Consider the following 11,420-nt stretch of genomic DNA (forward strand, 5'->3'; position numbering starts at 1 on the left):
ATTTAAAAAAAACAAATATATTTGAAAATTATCAAAATTGCAAAAAATAGGAAAATCTAAAAATTCTCTTTAACTTTATTGTGTCTGTCCGGTCGCCCGCACCGTATGACACTGATTTTCAAAAATACAAAAAATATATATTTTCTTTCCCTTTTAGTGTCTGCCCGATCGCTCGCATCGTATGACACATGTTTTCAAATAATTCAAAAACATCAAAAAATATATAAAATTTCAAAATACAAAAACATCAACGTTTTTAAACAAGATATCTTTTAAGAACTACGTAACCCTGATTTCTCATTTTTAATGAGAATACGTAGGACCAATGTCAATCCTTGTCGGGCCCAAAAAACAAAAAAAAATTATTTTTGTTTCTTTTTAGTTTTTTTTGTCTTATTATTTTTTGGGAAAAGTTAATATTTTGAAAACCACATCAACTTTGCATTTTTTAATTAAAGGTACCGCCCTTGGGCGGGCGCGATAGGGTGCTAACACCTTCCCTACGTGTAACCGACTCCCGAATCCAAAATATGGTTTTTCGCAGACTTGTCTTATCTTTATGGTTTTCCATAGTTTTCCAGAATAACTATGGTGGCGACTCCTAAATCTTTTTTAAATCCATTTCTTTTTTCGATTCGCCCTCCCCTCGCGATTCCGGTTGCGACAGCTGGCGACTCCACTGGGGACGCTAGAGAGTCAAGCCATTTAATTAGATATGCAAACTTGATGTGATTTTCCTAATGTTTTCTTTCCCCATTTCTTTCATTTGTGTATTCTTGTCTTTATATGTGTTTGTATATATTTTCTTTTTGGGTTAATTGTGTGTGAATTACTTTGCTTATTTTGATATATATGGAATTGCTCTACTTGCCTAGGAGATTTTCTGGTTGTTTTGCAAGTGGGGGTTTGGGGTATGCATCATTCTCCCTTCACACACACGTTATGCATATCATGAGTGGGGCCCTATACCCGGGTCTGTGTAACTTAAAATTAGAGGGGATTGTGTAGCAGTGCCACAGTGGATGAACTTCCCAAGTGGTCATTGTGAGAACCCCAACTAGAGTTTGCTTATTTCCTTGGTACTCTCACTCCTTGTTGTATACCAACTGTTGTGGGAAATATCATGAAGTGAGCCATAGCTCTAGTGACCTTGATCCTTAAGTTTAGGGAACCATCCCAGTGAGCGCATGTACTTCACCCTAGACCTTAAGCGCCAAACCTCTATTGAGCACAAAGGGAGAATGCTTGTTTTAATCATCATCTTGTGGTGTGCATAATGTACATGTGAATAAGTGCCTATTGAGGCACAATCACGCATAGCATTTTTATATCATACATCACATCTCATGAAAATAAGCGCATCTTGAGGCAAAAATATGCATTTCATTATGTCACTCTGCATTCATGCATTTCATTATGTCACTCTGCATATCATGCATGATGTTTTCAAATGATTGTATCACATTTCATCATCATATCATGGGAATAAATGCCTCTTGAGGCACATGCATTACATCTCTTGTAGGTTTTTTCAATTAGTTGCATATCATGCATGGTACTCTTTAATCGCATCGACATACAAGTGAGTAAGTGCCTCTTGGGCACAAACTCGCGTTGCAATTGTTGTTTTTTGTCATAGTGGCATGTACATAGTTTTTTTTAATCCATATCATGCATCTCACCTCATATGAATAAACAGACTCTTCAAAAGAGAGGAAGGAAATAAAAAAGGTTGTTACATTTTGAGTCACTTGTTTTTCTCGCAAATCATCAAATTCACTTCTTGAAAAAAAAGAATAATGGGATGTCACGCTTTTCTAGGGTCAAATGTCTAATCAAGAATAATGACTTGAATTTTTCTTTTGAGACGTTCGTGTGCGCATGGTTTGAAACATTCCATCCTTCGGCTTCCCTACGATGAAGGATTTACCCTATCAACATTGGCATTACCCAAGTTGATAAACATAAACCCTTAGAGTTGGTAGATTTTCTAAGTTTATCCTTGTCTACACTTGTTGGGTGGTCCTTGAATCCATCGAGACAAAAAAAAAAATCAAAAAAAAGGGAAAATGCGAAAAGAAGAAAATAAAGTTTGCTAGACTGAAAACCAAAAAGGCAATTTTGGCAAAAAAAAAACACGCTTTGGTCAAATCAGTAGGTTGAATGAATATATAATGTTTGATATCATATCTTTTGAAGCATTTGTCCAATCTGCATAACATGAGATTTTCAAACTCATCCTTTTTTCATTACATTTTCACCATAAAGCCTACATTTTGAATTTCATGGATGATCAACATAAAAGGGACCCACTGGCCTGGATAGACTGCGAGCAAATCTCTTAGCTTGAAGATAAAAATTAAAAAAAAAAAATGTCTACTAGACTGAAAACCTGAAAGGGTGGTTTAGGAAAAAAAAAGAGAATAAAAAAGGAAAAAAGCAAGGGACAAACTTTAACATGAACCTTTTTTTTTTCTTGAGTTAAAATTTCTTGAAAGAAAAAATAATCATGTTTTGGAAATGATGTGTGGCCATGTTTCTTTATCATAAAACACAAAATGTGATCCTTTGTTACCCCTTTGAGACTTAAAAGGGCAAATATTTTTCTTTCAAATTACCTTGAACAAGGGTCACATTGATGGTTTGCACTCTTGTTTGGCAGAAGGTTCACCAATAAAAAAATCCATCAGAATCAAAAAAATTTGAAAAAGACAAAAAAAAATGATGATGATGATTTGGTTACATCAAGAAGAAAAAAAGAAAAGATTATCGATGTTTAGAGAAAAAACAAAAAAAAAAAGAGAAATGGTGAACACATAAGAGGCAAATGAATTTATGATGCAGCATTATTCAAAGATCATTCTTCCAAGATACCATCACATCTTTTTGAGTTTTTACTATCCACATTTGCTTTCATACCCTTAGCCTTGACCACGATACAAGCATAATAAAGCCCACACAGATCCAAGACTGATTGTCGGTACCTTTCAAAAAGTTTAAGTCATGGAAATCATTTTGACGTGCTGAAAGGTTTGTCCCTAATAAAAAAAAAAGGGAAAAATAAAAATTGAAAAAATAGGTTTTGAGATTTGCTTTCAGTGATTCAGACAGTTTTTCATTCGCATGTGCCTAAAGCTCCTTAAAATAAGCCTGGTTAATCAATTAGATAAGGGGCATCCTCCTTCGTTGTTTCGTTCTCACCCACTTCATGGATTTCATCTTCATTTCCTACCATATCCTCTCCTCTCAGCCAAACCTTGTCCAACCTTTTTCTCTAAAAACTAGACAGTTACTTCATTTGACCATTCATATGACTTGTCATTTATCCCAAGATAGGGCAATTTCACCCTAACCATCATGGGTACACTAGGGGCAATGTCTACAGTCCTTACCACATTTCAACCTCTTCATGCCTTACTATAATTGGGGCAGATCAAACACAATCTGTGTGTCAATCCAGATCCTCAAATCGGAGAAATCTTTGAAGTCCTCTTAATTTGTTTAACCCTTTCATCAATAAATGGGGAAGTCAAACACATTTTGTACCCTGAAGCCAATCCATACTCTCAAGTTGGGCCAACTTTTGAAGTCCATATCATTTTCTTCATGTCATCAATAGTTGGGGCAAGCCCAAACATACTTGGTGCCCTGAGACTAAATCAAACTGGGTCAGCTCACTAGTCGGTCATCGTCATCTCGTCCGACCCCTTCTAAGCCATCTAAAATTTCATACATGTTGTTTGGATAATGCTTTAAAAGAAATAAAATAAAAAGTTTTTCAATAAATTGATCAGACCAAAGAGTTGATTTCAAAAGTGAGGAAAAAATGAAAGAAAAATAATGTCTAATGAAGAAGGGAACACCTATTATCTAACCGAAGACAAGTGAAAGAAAAATAAACCAACTGGGGCAATCCTTTCCATTTCTACTACCCTTTTGAAACAACATCCCTCGTTCATACCCTTTTTCCATACACCAAAACTGGGGCAATTTTCAGGATTCTTGTGTTTTTCAACCTGATATTCACATATTGCTTCTCCTTTGAAAGGTGTGTGGAGACAACATGCCTGCACGACTATCTTAGTTCCCTGTACACTCTTTCCAAGCTTTCACACACTCGTGAATTCAAACATGTGTGCACTAATATCATAAAAGAGAAAGTCAAAGATATACTCATTTCAGATGTTAGACCTCGATAAATGTGACATTCCTCACTTTCATGAAACATTGAAAATAAATATGAGTTTGATGATTGCAAATGAAACAGTTGGCTCATACTTGCATAGAATAATCAAAGGACAAAACACAACCAACATTGTTTTCATCAGGCATTCATCTTTTCATGTATATCTGGGTTTTGACACCCTCATCCTTGCATCAAGGTTTTGACACCTTATTTCTCTTGCATATCGGGGTTACGACACCCTAATCCCTACACCAAGGTTTTGACACCTTGTTTTTCACGTATATCGGGGTTACGACACCCTGATCTCTGCGTCAAGGTTACGACACCTTGTTTCTCCTACATATCGGGGTCACAACACCCTAATCATTGCACCAAGGTTTCGACACCTTGTCTCTCTTGTTTAAGTCAGGGTTTTTATGCTCCGCCAAGGTTCTACACCTTGTTTTCTCCTTATTAAGTTGGGGTTTTAACATTCTGTCAAAGTTTCAACAACTTGTTTCTTCTCTTTGAAAACATGGCTACCAATGTTTGAACGCCTTGTTAACTATCTCTTGCAATCATTACCCCATTTCAAAATAGGTTGATTTTCATCCTACATATCTCCACAATAATGAGTTTGATGATTGAAAAGAGAATAATTGACTCTAGCAAAAATTTTCAAAAGGTAGAGCATAACAAGTTTTTCATCATGCATTCATGCATTTCATGATCTTGATCTCTACAATAATATTTTGATCCCTTGTGCTTAAAAATAAGAAAACATGCTTTCTATCATGCATAACCATTTGCATGTCATATCATCATGTCGTGTGTTGACACAAGATTTGAAAAGCAAAAACCTTGACATCCTGAATAAGCGAACATTTTCATGCAACATACGTCTTCAACCATTGTTTCTTCTGAAGGAATCAATCTACAAAAATCATCTTGAGTTTTCTCAAATTAAGGATCATCTTCAAAGACCAATATACCCTCTAAGCCCAGTTTCGTACTGGCCCACCAAGCCCAGTTCCGTACTGGCCCACCAAGCCCAGTTCCGTACTGGCCCATCAAGCCTAGTTTTGTCTGGCCCACCAAGCCCAGTTTCGTACTGGCCCACCAAGCCCAGTTCCGTACTGGCCCATCAAGCCTAGTTTTGTCTGGCCCACCAAGCCCAGTTTCGTATTGCTCCACCAAGTCCAGTTTCGTATTGGCCCTCAATCCTAGCTTAATCTGGCCCACAAAGCCCATCTCACTTGGCCCGCTAAGCCTATCTCGCGACCCTCTCCTTAGGAATGGTCAACTCTTGTGTTCTCCTTTCGGACAATGACCCTCTCCTTGGGATTGGTCAAGTTCAGATCCTCCTTACATCAAGGCCCTCTCCGATGGAATGGTCATTGATTTTCTTATGTTTACATCAAGGCCCTCTCCGATGGAATGGTCATTGATTTTCTTATGTTTACATCAAGGCCCTCTCCGATGGAATGGTCATTGATTTTCTTATGTTTACATCAAGGCCCTCTCCGATGGAATGGTCATTGATTTTCTTATGTTTACATCAAGACCCTCTCCGATGGAATGGTCATTGTTTTCTCTCCTTACATCAAGGCCCTCTCCGATGGAATGGTCATTGATTTTCTTATGTTTACATCAAGGCCCTCTCCGATGGAATGGTCATTGATTTTCTTATGTTTACATCAAGGCCCTCTCCGATGGAATGGTCATTGATTTTCTTATGTTTACATCAAGGCCCTCTCCGATGGAATGGTCATTGATTTTCTTATGTTTACATTAAGGCCCTCTCCAATGGAATGGTCATTGATTTTCTTATGTTTACAGCAAGACCCTCTCCGATGGAATGGTCATTGTTTTCTTCTTTACGTCAAGGCCCTCTCCAATGGAATGGTCGTTGATATCCTTATGTTTACATCAAGGACCTCTCCGATGGAATGGTCATTGATTTTCTTATGTTTACAGCAGGACCCTCTCCGATGGAATGGTCATTGTTTTCTTTCTTTACGTCAAGGCCCTCTCCAATGGAATGGTCGTTGATATCCTTATGTTTACATCAAGGACCTCTCCGATGGAATGGTCATTGATTTCTTTGTTACAGCAAAACCCTCTCCGATGGAATGGTCATTGTTTTCTTTCCATATCATGACCCTCTTCACGGAATTGGTCATCGGACCCGTTTGAGTCGGGTTCTGTTCATCTTCTTCCTCCTTAAAATTCAGACAAAATTGGTGTCTCTATCTTTACTTATCTTTTACTGCGATAATCTGGAAATGTTACATTTTCATATTATCTAATAAAATCTAAGTAAAGAGGGACAGCTGTCAACACCCAATTTTATCCGGGTAATACCTTTTTTTCCTTTTTTCTTTTTCTTCTTATCTTATTATTATTCTTATTTTATTTTTATTTTTATTTTTGTTTTTAAATTTAATTTTTTTTTTAATTTTGATTTTAATCATATTTTGTTTACTTTTTTATTATTATTATTATTTTGTTTTATTCCTTTTTCAAAAAATATGTATATAAAAAAAATGAAACAAAAAGAAAACAACAAAAGAAAAAGAAGGGAAAGGGGAAAGAAAAAGGTAACGTAAAGCCTCTCTTTTGTCAGACCCAAGCATGCTATGCTATCATGGTTTTGTATTGGGAAAGGTCAGTGGCATGGTCATGATGGCTGAAGGAGCAGGAAGCAACATCTGCTCTCAGTCTGGTCCCAAATTTCGAAATTGGAAGGTGCAGAGGGTTACATAATAAAAAGGGGAAGATTCATGAGAGGAGGGGTCTTTTTTTGAATTACTACAGAGAGGGGTTTGGGCACTAGAAATCAGAAGGAGGGAGAGAAGGAGTAAAAATTTGAAAACGGAAACAAAGCTGTTAGTGCATTAAGTTTTATTTTCACGATATGTTCTTGTTTGATCCTGTTCTCCGGGTGAGTGCAGGAAAATAACCTCACCCTCAATCTCAATCTCTCTCGCCACCATCATCTTTCCGCTCATCACCTTCTACCTGCCAAACCAGACCAGAACCCAAACACGCAAAACAACATAAACAATTATGCTTTACATAATCACATCTTCGCTGGTACCTTCATCTTCATCTCCTACCTCCACCCATCACCTAACCCCATATTCATCCTCGCCTGCAATTAACAAAGCAAAAAGAAGACCCATTCAGGTTTTCATCGTATATGAGACCCCAGTTCCTTCGCATTTCATACATTCATAACCACTGTAACCATATTCTTTTTCGTCCTCATTCCCAGCTTGTTCATGAATACTTCTATTCTCCATTCCCATCAAAAATCTATCCCCGTTTACCCTCTCACCATATTCACTTCCATCAACACTCAACCCGCACATGAATAAGCCCAAACCCATCTCGGCCTTCATCTTTAATCACAGATTCTGGACCAATATTTTCTCCTTCAAACACCATCACCTTCGACCTGTAATCAGAAAATCAAGCAGATGCTTCACCACCCCTCTTCGTGTTCTGTTACATCCCGAACAACATCAAACTCTCACATTTTTCCCAATCACATACATCCAATCAAAACAGAGAAGAAAGAGAAATCGCCGGCGGGTCGGAGTTGGAGTGGGCGAATCACCGGCGACTTCGATCACGTCTGGTCCCGCGACGGTAGGGCTCGGTATCGTGGCTCCCAAAACTTGGTGATTCGCGCGAGAAGAAGAATGGAAGGCTTGGGGCACAGCGAAGGCGATCTGGGTCGCAAAGGCCAGGGGTTGGGCTTCCATGGTGCTCGCGTGTCCCAATCGTAGGGTCCGGTGCGGTGGCGGCAAGTCTTGGTCGGCTACGAAGGTGCGACGAAGGAGCTCGCACTCGGAGCACGAGGACGAAGGAGTGCTCGCGTAAACGCGAGAACGAAGTCGGAGCGGTGGCACGAGTGCCGGCAGCTCCGTCAACGGTGGCTGCCATTGTCGCCGGCGTCTAAGGCTGAGCGGGTGCGTGACCCAGGGCTGGGGGTTGTGCTGTGTGGAAGAGGATGGTTGGGAGAAGAAAGAGGCATGGATGGAATTAGGTTTTTAGGAGATGGTTGAGACTTTTGCTCTGTGCACCCCACTTTCAATCTTTGCACCCCACTTTCAATCTTTGCACCCCTTTTTTTTTTTTTTTTTTTTTGCCATTTCGTTTGTGCACTCCCGCATGCTATTTTCACTCCTTTTGTTTTTTTTTTATTTTTATTTTTATTTTTTTGCTTCATTATTTGTAAACACCATTGCTCTTTCCTGGCTTCTTTCTGCACCTACATGTTTACTGACCCCACTCCATCTGCATGTTTTATTGGTGTTTTTGGGCTTGTTTTATATTTTATTTGTCGCACTCCCATTTTTACTGTACACACCTGATTTCCCATGTTATTCATGCACCACCATATTTTTGTATTTCACTTTTATCCTTCTTAAATAATTTCATCATTTTATTTATTTATCTTTTTTTATTATTCTTTTTTATTATTCCTTTTTATTTATTTATTTAAAAAAAACAAATATATTTGAAAATTATCAAAATTGCAAAAAATAGGAAAATCTAAAAATTCTCTTTAACTTTATTGTGTCTGTCCGGTCGCCCGCACCGTATGACACTGATTTTCAAAAATACAAAAAATATATATTTTCTTTCCCTTTTAGTGTCTGCCCGATCGCTCGCATCGTATGACACATGTTTTCAAATAATTCAAAAACACCAAAAAATATATAAAATTTCAAAATACAAAAACATCAACGTTTTTAAACAAGATATCTTTTAAGAACTACGTAACCCTGATTTCTCATTTTTAATGAGAATACGTAGGACCAAGGTCAATCCTTGTCGGGCCCAAAAAACAAAAAAATTATTTTTGTTTCTTTTTAGTTTTTTTTGTCTTATTATTTTTTGGGAAAAGTTAATATTTTGAAAACCACATCAACTTTGCATTTTTTAATTAAAGGTACCGCCCTTGGGCGGGCGCGATAGGGTGCTAACACCTTCCCTACGTGTAACCGACTCCCGAATCCAAAATATGGTTTTTCGCAGACTTGTCTTATCTTTATGGTTTTCCATAGTTTTCCAGAATAACTATGGTGGCGACTCCTAAATCTTTTTTAAATCCATTTCTTTTTTCGATTCGCCCTCCCCTCGCGATTCCGGTTGCGACAATTAGTAAAAAATATTCTTATCTAATTTTTTCTCAGGAATTCAATCGGAGAAAGTAGGCTTGTTGATTAAAGCACTAATTAAAGAATTTCCATTGTGTTGAACGTTATTTTATATTTATATTTTTATGATTATTTGGACTTGTATGAACTTGAGTTTGTTTGAAGTTTATTTAAAATTTATGATAATGATGTATTTTATTTTATTTGAATTTATGATTAAATATTTATTTTTTAAATAATTTTGTAAATACCCGCGGGTATCCGTGGATACCCGACGGATATGGATACGGGTACGGGGCGAATATTTATCCAACGGGTAGGGTACGGGGGAGTTACTACCTGTACCCTACCCGCCCCGTTGACATCCCTAGTTATGGATATTTTCTCCTTCGTAGACCATGGATTTTGGCCAATTTATGCCCCCATCCACCATCTATAAATAGAGCATCATTCTCCTCCCTCAAGCACACACTTCCAAACTCTCATTCATTCTCTTTAGTTCTCTCCTCCTTTCTCTCTTATATTTCTTCTCTCATGTTGGGTTTATTTATTTACTCTTTTTAAGAGTTATCTTGCTAGTTCTGAGATCCTCAGAAATTTTGGGAAGTTCCTGTTGTATCCTGGGGGCTTGCGCAATACACCGCGAATAAGTCTTTAAGGGTAGTGAATTCACACGCCTCGGGAATTCTTTTTGGTTCGTGATTTTGTCAGTTACTACAACAATTTTCAGGGAGGAAAATGAGAGATAATTAAAGATCTCATTGTTTTAAGAGGTGCGTCATTTTCGTATGGCAATATTCCTATCTAGCTTTTTTGCTTCATATACTTATGTGAGTTTTTAGAAAATTTGTAATTCAGGGCAATATCAACTTCTACTTTTTTACTTTATCACACATCTTATATTGTGAATCATATATGAAAGACTCTGTTTCTTATCTATTCTTGTATAATAATGTTTCATAATAAACTGAAGGAAAGATGCTGACTCAGAAAATTTGAGCAATAAATGAAGTTTAAATTTCTGGTTTTTCTCAGATTTGTGTAGTATGAAACTCAAGTTTGAACTCTATTGTGGTCTACGTTTAAATTTTGAGATTTGTTTCCTAATGATTATAATGCCTAGCAACAATCTAAACGGATAATAATGCAAGTCTTGTTACTGATTCAATTGATTTACTTACTTGGAACACATGTTTTTTTTATCAGCATGTAATTTGAATCATAGGTTTTTGAGAGACCTTCACCATCCTCCATCTTAGAAGTTTGAAATAGGGATTGTATCCAGCCAAACATAAAGTGGGTTTGAAATAGGGTATTTGATAAAGCATTTAAGTTGCTTGATAGACCTTGTAGCATGAAAATAAAGAGGAGAAGGTCCATGGCTACAACGAAAATGGAGTGAAATGGAGGAGTGAATTCAAGCTTGGAGGCTCTTAAAGCAATGAAGGTGAAATGTAGAGGAAACCTGGAAGAGAAATCTATTCTAGGGAAGGAGGCTAGAGGAGTTCTTGGTAGAAACTAGTCTAGGAAAGTGATTCTAGAGGCAATAGGTGGAGTACTCTCAACACTTAGTCTATTACCAATCCAAAGTAACCAAATACAAGTGTAGAATGGCCCCATTTATAGGAATCATGGTTGGCCAAGTGAATTGAGAAATGTAACCTGAAATGAAATGGAGATGCAGCTTGGAGAAGAAGCACAAAGGTGGGTCGTGTGATGCAAAGGAGGAAGTGATCAAATGCCATGTGGCAAAGTCACACTCTCCTTGCAAACACCAAGTGGACAAGAGGCTGTCCAAAGCCTTGTCCTCCAAGCTCATTCTCGGCCAAGGTATTTGAATTGGGCTTTGTTTATTCTCAACATCCAACACCCTTTTAGCAACTTGGCTTTGAAATGAGATATTTATAATAAGTAGAGTCACTTTACTAGACTAGTTTCTACCAAGAACTCCTTAAGCCTCCTTCCCTAGAATAGATTTATCTTCTAGGTTTCCTCTCCATTTCACCTTCATTGCTTCAAGAGCCTCCAAGCTTGAATCCACTCCTTCATTTCACTCTATTTATGTTGCAACCATGGATCTTTTC

The sequence above is a fragment of the Vigna unguiculata genome, chromosome 5 (genome assembly GCF_037176805.1).
Source record: "Vigna unguiculata cultivar grain cowpea cultivar isolate G323 ecotype 2 chromosome 5, ASM3717680v1, whole genome shotgun sequence".
NCBI classification, from domain to species: Eukaryota; Viridiplantae; Streptophyta; class Magnoliopsida; order Fabales; family Fabaceae; genus Vigna; species Vigna unguiculata.